This window comes from Carassius carassius, chromosome 41 (genome assembly GCF_963082965.1).
Source record: "Carassius carassius chromosome 41, fCarCar2.1, whole genome shotgun sequence".
In the NCBI taxonomy this organism is placed as follows: domain Eukaryota; kingdom Metazoa; phylum Chordata; class Actinopteri; order Cypriniformes; family Cyprinidae; genus Carassius; species Carassius carassius.
Genome location: NC_081795.1, coordinates 24,963,233 through 24,974,482, shown reverse-complemented (window position 1 = coordinate 24,974,482; position 11,250 = coordinate 24,963,233).

The following is an 11,250-nucleotide window of genomic DNA, read 5'->3' as shown; positions in this document are numbered from 1 at the left end:
AAAGCAGAGTCCACAACACAATTGAAAAATGTGACTTCAAGTTTTTTAAAGGCATCATTGAGGGGCTCGTCAACAGCTTTGTATGCAAAGTGCCTTTTTGTGCTCCTGAGAACTGGATTGCAGTAGCTTGTTCACCTGGTTTGTAATGGTAAGTAGTTCACACCACACAACAGAGCAAATCACAAAAAACGAAATGAGGCGACTTCCTCAGCAAGAGCTTGAGCCTCCACTTTTGCCACTGGATCATTAACAGCATCCCTTGCCTCAAGGAGAGCACCTCTCACTTCCTTTGTTTGATTTCGGACAGCTGTTACACTCTGAAGCCTACTCTCCCATCTAACGTCACTCCAAGATTTCAGAGTGAGTTTAACATGTTTTGTTAAAATGGAACATCGCTGGGTGGCACCGGAGAAGAAATTAAACAGCTTCTGCAAATACCCAAAGTAGCCAGTGGCATCTTGTGAGGACTTGGCAGCATCAGCTATGACAAGATTCATAGTGTGAGCTCCACAAGGGACAAACGATGCTCTTGGGTTCAACTGTAGCAGTCTAGCCTGAACACCTTGGTTCTTCCCTCTCATGTTGGCTCCATGTCATAGGCCTGTCCTCGACAATTTTCAAAAGGAATGCCAAGCTCCTTCAATTTCTCAAGGACAACATTGGACAGGTTAAGGCCAGTAGTTTGCTCCACATCAGTATATCCCAGAAAGTATTCTTTAATGTCTGGTCGCAGTTGGAAACAGACAATGCGCACTATGACTGACATCTGTTCCCTGTGACTCACATCTGGAGTACAGTCAAGAATGATAGAGAAATATTTGGCCAAATGGATTTGTCTCACAATGGTGCGTAGTGTCTCTGAAGAGATGATCTGAATTCGTTTGTTTTGTATCTCATGGCTGAGGTAATGTGTGTGGGAACTGTCATCTTTTATTCTGGCCAAATTATTTTCCATTACAGGGTCATATGTTGCCATAAGCTCAACTTCCTTCAAGAAGTTGCCATTGTCTGGCTCATAAAGACGGTCAGAAGAGCCTCTAAAAGACAAATTTCTTGAGGCCAGTGATTGACAGCAAGCGTTTGAGAATCTCTCGCCACCTATTCCTTTCTGCTTCCAGTAGTTTCAACTCCTGCTGATCTATTGCCATGCCCTTCTTTAGCCATGTGTCCAGTTCTCTCCACGTGAGCATGCACTGTGTGTGATCTTGGCAACACTCATGACCCCTCAAACTGGTGTTGATGTTAGACCAATCACTGTGGCCCTCTGCAGTCAGCTTTATATCTTTTGTGCTAAAAAGCTTGCATGCAAAGAAGAACAAAGCATTGCACCTTTTCTCCATTAGGAAGAACTTTGAACTGGAGGGTAGTATGAAATGCTTTTCCATCCTGTCCCTTAGGGAAATTAAAATCAGAGCTGACTTTAAAAGGCCCTCTCCGCACAATTTCCACACGATCAGCATCTAAAATGTGAGCTGACCATAGAGCAGGATCAGTTTGAGGGGGCACATATGGCTCTGCAGTATCACTTGGCCCCTCAGATGGCCCCTCAGTGACAGGACTCACTCTGCCTTGAGAAGCGGATGCAGTTGTGTGCTGACTTGTATCTGTATCTGGGCTAGGTGCTGTTGCAAAGTCTGATCTGGTTGGTGGCTGGTGTTGTTGGCTACAACTGCTGGTTGATGGTTCTTCCTCCTGGCCTTGAGTTGCTCCTTGCATGTATTTTAGCATTGACCCTGCATTCAGAAATACAAGACAAAATATTCAGGGATTCTACTGAAATGCATTTTTGATTGAACCATCAACCATCATACAAAAATATTGCACACATTAGTCTTTTATATAGGCCTCTGTGTCACTGAAACATTTAAAATTCAAAACTCTATTTTACCTTTAAAAGAGGTCTGATGAGGCACAATATAATAATTCTGTACATAATTTGTTGGACTGGGAAAAGATTAAACGCGATTAATCACATCCAAAATAAAAGTTTGTCTACATGATATATGTTTGTGTACTGTGTATAATTATTTTGTATATATAATTTACATAATTTGTATAATTATTTTGTATATATAATTTATATACACAAAATAATTACACACAGTACACACACATATATCATGTAGACACAAACTTTTATTTTGGATGTGATTAATCGAGATTAATCTTTTCCCAGCCCTAATAATTTGACAACTCTGTGAATATGAAAATATACAAACACTGAGATTGTGGGGTTTTTTTCTTCTAATTGCAGTTTCACCAACAGATGTCGCCCTTGCCAATGACCGCATGCCATAGTACAACAACGAAAAATCTTTATCTAAGCGGTCTAATTTGGCAAAATCACATCACGTTCAGTTGCAGGGTTTTTCTAAAGTTCAGACTGAGGCAGATAGATAGACATTGTATTGAAGCGAAGAAATTACAATAGGGAACGTTCTGCACTAATAGCTATATACACACGTGACACATCTGTAACGTACTTTCTGTCCTTCTCAAACAAACTGCATCTTTAACAGCCCAAGTTTCACAATTTCCCCGGACCCCGTTAAAATAAAAGACTCAACATGCAGGGCTAAAAGCCGAGGCCCCTGGACATGCATACTACACGCAAGGGCTACAAAACGAACATTTTTATTTAAAACATTGTCTTACCTGCAAGCGACGTGCGAGCATAATCCCGCTGTCTCTTCTTTTTTCTTTTTTCCGCCCCCGACTCTTGGTGCCTTTTCGAGGTCATGTCTGAGGTCGGTGTCTGCCAAATTTGACATTGATTGAGGCATAATCGAACAGACCACTGGGAGGTGGGGAAGGGGGGGCACCAGAGGGAGACTGGCACAGAGATTCACCTTTTTCTCGACTAATTTGGTCTAGGCCTATATTACTTTTGTATTGCTTTTGTATATTAACATGCTTTTAGAAATATTTTATTTGTTATTTATACTAGTAGCCTATTGTGATGATTTTTTCACAACCCAGATTTTTTGGTGCCCCCCCCAAGCACTTGGTGCCCTACGCGCAGTGCGTGATGTGCGTGTGCGGAGCGCCGGCCCTGGTGCAGCATGCTGTCTTTCTCGGTTCAGTACCTAAAATCTAGTAAGGGATCATTTTACCTTCTATCTAAAGACTTTTAATGTAATTTCACATGTTTAGAGCCATGAAAACACCAGGCTCATAAGAGCCATTTGTTCTATTTAGATATTTCATTAGTGTAACATATCTGTTAGTTGTTAAGCTAAACTTTTTACTCTGGTTATGCGTCAACACTTGACTGGAATTATTAATTATTGCACACATAATTAGCTCATACACACACATGCATGCACCACACTAATTATCATCAGTGGACAGTCACACAGTGGTGCCACAGCGAGGGCAACTTTGTTGATGAGAAATTACTTTCAATCAAACTCATTAAAGAAAATCATATTTTTTGGGTTGAATTGCATTTTATAAATACATTTAAGATAGATAATGTTGACTTCATGTGACTTGACTTCAAACATGGGCTGCAAAGTATTTGTCTGAAATGATAAATCCTTTATTAGATAAATATAATTTTTGTGAAGAAAATCCTAAGAAAAGACAATGATTAATCAATGGACATGACATGAACCCTAAATTGCAGAGACTGAAAGAGGAAGTACTTTATAGAAAGATGAAACAGTGTAAGAGAAGCTCACATCAGTTTTTTTTTATGCAGAATAACTCAAGAATCATAATCAGTGTTGTTTGCAAAACATAAGTATTACTATTGATCATACATCTGGTTAATGTTTATATATATATATGTGTATGTGTATGGCTGCATTCCACTAAAGTGTATGTTCGGTGGTTATAACTTTAATTGCGACAGTCTAAAGATTTAGTTTAACTGAGCAGGGAATTGTATTATTTTAATTAATAAAAACTTTTTTTTTTACCTTTTATATGCTCAAAGCGCACACTCTCCCATGAAAAAAAACAAGCAGACTTAACAGGGGGCTACTCAAGTATTTAGTTCTCCGTTTACCATAATTTATCATTTTCAATTTGTCAGTTTTTTTTCCTCTATTTGACGGCGCGCATTAATAGAGAGCACACTACAACCACACGCGCAGACTCGAGCTGAGCTATTTATTTTATGAAAAACAATGATTAACCATTCTGTAAGCAAATTATCATGAACCAATACACTTCATTTTCAAGCATTAAATCTAAATCCAAACTTTATATATATATATATATATTGAGCATCGCGTTACTTCAGTCAGGCCACGTTAGTCACGCTTGCATCAGCTGACAGTCAGCTGTTCCTGACGTGTATCAATCCAGTCTTGACACCTATCACATCTGGTCGATATAAATTCCCATTCTTCAGAGTCTCTTCCATTGCATCGCTGCTTGCAATTAACTGATCGCATCGCTGCTTGCAAATAAAACTGTCGCAGTTTGTTTCAGAACATCTGAAATCCGCATCTAAGATAAGTGAATGCTCTTTTAATCCATATCGCTGTGTATGTTGCCTGGTGGTTAACATCGTTTTGCATCGGTTGCAGGAACGAATATTAAGCATATTTGCAGCAGCATTTATACATCTGTGTTCATACACCTGGAGCAATACGCAGCTAGAGCATGTAAGTGCTCTGAGGACACACACATAAGGCCATGAAAACAGAGTTAAATGAGACCAGCATCCTCGTGTAAGCGTTTCAACGGGGGTTCGCTGTATTTAGCGGCGAAATCTCAATGTCATTGGTGTTTATTTCTAAGGTTGATGTCACATTAGCTGTGTGAGTGTTTCAGATGCACGCAGCTTCATAAGCACGCTGTTATGTGTACCTGTGTGATTTATTTTTGAGTCTGTAGGTGGCGTTGTGGGAGGATTCTTATGCGAGAATCATGTGGCTTCATCGGGGATACCGGATAAAAGGCTCAGAGACGGCAATGGCGTGTCTCTCTCTCTCTGTTGTTCAGCTTCCCATTCTCCAGCGTCTCTCATCGCCTCTTGGAGGCAGTTTTGTTTGTTTTATGTTAAACTTAGGTTTAACGTATAAATTTGTGTTTTGATATTTTTATTTTTATTTCAGTAGTCAGGTAAGAACTTTATTCCGAGAACAGGTGTAGTCAGGGGACTGTTTTCTTAGCTTCCCTACCCGTGAACTGATTGTTTTCTTTATCATCCATTAGATTGTTTACTTTCTTATGAATATTATTTGTGAATGTTTGATTGGAATTCTGTTAATTAATTAAATAGAGACGTCTTGGAACTCACATAAGGGGTTGTGATTCTTTTTATATGTCCGGCCTGTGTCCTTAGAATTCACAAGCCTTGAAATGGTTATGGGCCGTAACAACAGATTTATCGTTCTTTGGCTTCTATACATAGGCTTATAAGAACGTGATCTCAATAGCTATGTTTACATGTATTTTATTTTTCATTGTTTCCATGAAACGTTATCTAATCCGATATGGTGTTTACATGTGCTCCTGCTTTTGATTTTGGGACATTAAGTGGTCTGAGATGACATACAAATTACCAAAAACCGCCCGTGGTTGCATTAATATTTTTAATAACTGCTCGCACTTGCTTGGAATTAAGACTAATATTCAAACCTTGAGCTGATCGCCGAAGCGAGGGAAACCTCACCCACATTAGGCACTGTTTCTAAATTACACCAAACTGCCAAAAAAAATGCAAAGTGGCGCTACACACTGCATCCGCCAGCCGCATGCAAGAGCAGAGTCTCCTGCACAGTGCTGCATTTGCGCAACAATGTAAAGTGATAAACCGCTTCATCCATTCAGATGTAACGGATATGCAGTTCATCAATTCATTGGTTCTGAACTAATGAATCACGGTTCGTTGAATCTGAAACAATGCAAAACCAAAGCTTGTAGATTTTGAATTCAGGCATATAAACCCAACTCTCTCTAAACTAAATGCCTGGCCTGGCGCCAGCCTGGCTGGATTTAAATTATTTACGACAATGTCAATGTCAATGTCACCTTTATTTATATAGCGCTTTAAACAAAATACATTGCGTCAAAGCAACTGAACAACATTCATTAGGAAAACAGTGTCAATAATTCAAAAATGATAGTTAAAGGCAGTTCATCATTGGATTCAGTTATGTCATCTCTGTTCAGTTAAATAGTGTCTGTGCATTTATTTGCAATCAAGTCAACGATATCGCTGTAGATGAAGTGTCCCCAACTAAGCAAGCCAGAGGCGACAGCGGCAAGGAACCGAAACTCCATCGGTGACAGAATGGAGAAAAAAAAAACCTTGGGAGAAACCAGGCTCAGTTGGGGGGCCAGTTCTCCTCTGACCAGACGAAACCAGTAGTTCAATTCCAGGCTGCAGCAAAGTCAGATTGTGCAGAAGAATCATCTGTTTCCTGTGGTCTTGTCCTGGTGCTCCTCTGAGACAAGGTCTTTACAGGGGATCTGTATCTGGGGCTCTAGTTGTCCTGGTCTCCGCTGTCTTTCAGGGATGTAGAGGTCCTTTCTAGGTGCTGATCCAGCATCTGGTCTGGATACGTACTGGATCCGGGTGACTGCAGTGACCCTCTGATCTGGACACAGACTGGATCTGGTGGCCACGGTGACCTCGGAACAAGAGAGAAACAGACAAATATTAGCGTAGATGCCATTCTTCTAATGATGTAGCAAGTACATAGGTTGTTATGGGAAGTGTTTCCGGTTCCGGTTTACCTAATTAATGCAGCCTAAAAATTCTTTAACGGATTTGGATAATAAAAACATATTAGTATGTTATGTGTATGCCAGGTTAAAGAGATGGGTCTTTAATCTAGATTTAAACTGCAAGAGTGTGTCTGCCTCCCGAACAATGTTAGGTAGGTTATTCCAGAGTTTGGGCGCCAAATAGGAAAAGGATCTGCCGCCTGCAGTTGATTTTGATATTCTAGGTATTATCAAATTGCCTGAGATTTGAGAACGTAGCGGACGTAGAGGATTATAATGTAAAAGGAGCTCATTCAAATACTGAGGTGCTAAACCATTCAGGGCTTTATAAGTAATAAGCAATATTTTAAAATCTATGCGATGCTTGATAGGGAGCCAGTGCAGTGTTGACAGGACCGGGCTAATATGGTCATACTTCCTGGTTCTAGTAAGAACTCTTGCTGCTGCATTTTGGACTAGCTGTAGTTTGTTTACTAAGCGTGCAGAACAACCACCCAATAAAGCATTACAATAATCTAACCTTGAGGTCATAAATGCACGGATTAACATTTCTGCATTTGACATTGAGAGCATAGGCCGTAATTTAGATATATTTTTGAGATGGAAAAATGCAGTTTTACAAATGCTAGAAACGTGGCTTTCTAAGGAAAGATTGCGATCAAGTAGCACACCTAGGTTCCTAACTGATGACGAAGAATTGACAGAGCAACCATCAAGTCTTAGACAGTGTTCTAGGTTATTACAAGCAGAGTTTTTAGGTCCTATAATTAACACCTCTGTTTTTTCAGAATTTAGCAGTAAGAAATTACTCGTCATCCAGTTTTTTATATCGACTATGCAATCCATTAGTTTTTCAAATTGGTGTGTTTCACCGGGCTGCGAAGAAATATAGAGCTGAGTATCATCAGCATAACAGTGAAAGCTAACACCATGTTTCCTGATGATATCTCCCAAGGGTAACATATAAAGCGTGAAGAGTAGCGGCCCTAGTACTGAGCCTTGAGGTACTCCATACTGCACTTGTGATCGATAGGATACATCTTCATTCACTGCTACGAACTGATGGCGGTCATATAAGTATGATTTAAACCATGCTAATGCACTTCCACTGATGCCAACAAAGTATTCAAGTCTATGCAAAAGAATGTTGTGGTCAATTGTGTCAAACGCAGCACTAAGATCCAATAAAACTAATAGAGAGATACACCCACGATCAGATGATAAGAGCAGATCATTTGTAACTCTAAGAAGAGCAGTCTCAGTACTATGATACGGTCTAAATCCTGACTGGAAATCCTCACATATACCATTTTTCTCTAAGAAGGAATATAATTGTGTGGATACCACCTTTTCTAGTATCTTGGACAGAAAAGGGAGATTCGAGATTGGTCTATAATTAACTAGTTCTTTGGGGTCAAGTTGTGGTTTTTTGATGAGAGGCTTAATAACAGCCAGTTTGAAGGTTTTGGGGACATATCCTAGTGACAATGAGGAATTAATAATAGTCAGAAGAGGATCTATGACTTCTGGAAGCACCTCTTTCAGGAGCTTAGATGGTATAGGGTCTAACATACATGTTGTTGGTTTAGATGATTTAACAAGTTTATACATTTCTTCCTCTCCTATAGTAGAGAATGAGTGGAACTGTTCCTCAGGGGGTCTATAGTGCACTGTCTGATGTGATACTGTAGCTGACGGCTGAATGGTTGCAATTTTATCTCTAATAGTATCGATTTTAGAAGTAAAGTAGTTCATAAACGCATTACTGCTGTGGTGTTGGGAAATGTCAACACTTGTTGAGGCTTTATTTTTCGTTAATTTAGCCACTGTATTGAATAAATACCTGGGGTTATGTTTGTTTTCTTCTAAAAGAGAAGAAAAGTAATCGGATCTAGCAGTTTTTAATGCTTTTCTGTAGGATATGTTACTTTCCCGCCAAGCAATACGAAATACCTCTAGTTTTGTTTTCCTCCAGCTGCGCTCCATTTTTCGGGCTGCTCTCTTTAGGGTGCGAGTATGCTCATTATACCATGGTGTCAAACTGTTTTCCTTAACCTTCCTTAAGCGTAAAGGAGCAACTTTATTTAAAGTGCTAGAAAAGAGAGAGTCCATAGTTTCTGTTACATCATCAAGTTGTTCTGAGGTTTTGGATATGCTAAGGAGTTTGGATACATCAGGAAGATAACTTAAAAAGCAGTCTTTTGTGTTAGAAGTGATGGTTCTTCCATACTTGTAACAAGAAATAGAATTTACAATTTTGGCTATATGAATTTTGCAAAGAACTAAATAATGATCTGAGATATCATCACTTGGCTGAATAATTTCAACACCATCAACATCAATTCCATGTCACAGTATTAAATCTAGAGTATGATTTCGACAATGAGTAGGTCCTGAAACGTGTTGTCTATTACCAATAGAGTTCAGAATGTCTATAAATGCTGATCCCAATGCATCGTTTTCATTATCAACATGGATATTAAAATCACCAACTATTAAAACTTTATCTGCAGCCAGAACTAACTCGGATGTAAAATCACCAAACTCTTTAATAAAGTCTGTATGGTGCCCTGGTGGCCTGTATACAGTAGCCAGTACAAACATAACAGGGGATTTATCATTAACATTTGTTTCTCTGGATAATGTTATATGAAGTACCATTACTTCAAACGAGTTATACTTGTAGCCTGCCCTCTGAGAAATCCTGAAAACGTTGTTATAAATTGAAGCAACACCTCCACCTTTGCCTTTTAGACGTGGCTCATGTTTATAACAGTAATCTTGGGGGGTGGACTCATTTAAAATAATGTTATCATCAGGTTTTAGCCAGGTTTCTGTCAAACAGAGTACATCTATATTATGATCAGTGATCATATTATTTACAAAAAGTGTTTTCGTAGAAAGGGATCTGATATTCAATAAGCCAAGCTTTATCATTTGGTTATCCATATTGCTTCTGTTTTTTATTTGTTGAACCTCAATTAAATTGTTAATCTTAACTTGGTTTGGACGTTTTTTGTTTTTTCTAGTTCGGGGAACAGACACAGTCTCTATAATGTGATATCTAGGTGAAAAAGTCTCTATGTGCTGAGAATTAACTGACCTCTGCGACGGGAGGCGGCTAGCAGACGGTCGGTTTAGCCAGTCTGTCTGCTTCCTGACCTGGGCCCCAGTTAGTCAAGTATAAACACTAAGACTATTTGCCATATTTCTAGAGAGAAGAGTGGCGCCACCCCAGGAGGGATGAAGACCATCTCTTTTAAACAGGTCAGGTCTGCCCCAAAAGCTCGTCCAATTGTCTATGAAACCTATGTTATTCTGTGGGCACCACTTAGACATCCAGCCATTGAGTGATGACAATCTGCTATGCATCTCATCACCACGGTAAGCAGGGAGGGGACCAGAGCATATTACAGTGTCTGACATCGTGCTTGCAAGTTCACACACCTCTTTAATGTTATTTTTAGTGATCTCCGACTGGCGAAGTCGAACATCATTAGCGCCGGCATGAATAACAATCTTACTGTATTTACGTTTAGCATTAGCCAGCACTTTTAAATTTGCCAAGATGTCAGGCGCTCTGGCTCCCGGTAAACATTTGACTATGGTGGCTGGTGTCTCTATATTCACGTTCCGTACAATAGAATCACCAATAACTAGAGCACTTTCATCAGGTTTCTCAGTGGGTGCATCACTGAGTGGGGAGAACCTGTTTAATGTTTTGATCGGAACAGAAGAGCGGTGTTTTGACCCACGTCTATGCTGCCTCACCGTCACCCAGTTGCCCTGCTGCTGGGGCTCTGTTTCCGGAACCGAACAATGTACAGGAATCCCTGAGCTAGACGCATCCAAAGCCGTATCTAGAGCCCTAACATTCTTACTGTCCTCAATTAAAGTTTGGATGCGTGTCTCTAATTCTGAAATCTTCTCTGTCAGCCTAACTATTTCCCTGCATTTATCACATGTGAATCCCTCATCAGCGACAGAGATAGATAAACTGTACATGTGGCAAGAGGTGCAAGAAACAATGACGGGAGAAGCCATTACTCACCGTGCTTGATGAAACTTCTTACTGCGGTTGTTTGATGAACTTGTGAAAAACTGGAGCGAGGGAGAGGAGAAAAGAAAACAGCGATAGGTTCGAATGAAGACGCTAATGACACTCTGGACAAGAAATTCCACAGTCACGTGAGCAGCCTCAAAGGAGAAACGAAACACATTCCACAACACACACACACACACACACACAATTTACGCTCTTTATGTAAGTCCTTAATAATATGTATTTTGAATAGTTTTGTGTGTTGCATAAAGTGGCTAATCCTGTTATGCGAGGATTATAAATTGCTGATTTGTAAATTGGAAATGTTTCTCCTAATTTTAATGTTCTCAAATGGAATCATGAGTTGTAACCCTACCCCCCTGACCAGGTCATAAAACTTTATGACCTAACAAACAGGACAGGAAAGCTAACTCTTAGAAAAGAGAATAGTACCCTTTTATTTTCTTAAAGTATTCTAAATGTATTGAGTATTGCCTTTTTGTGCATTAGATGTTTTTCCC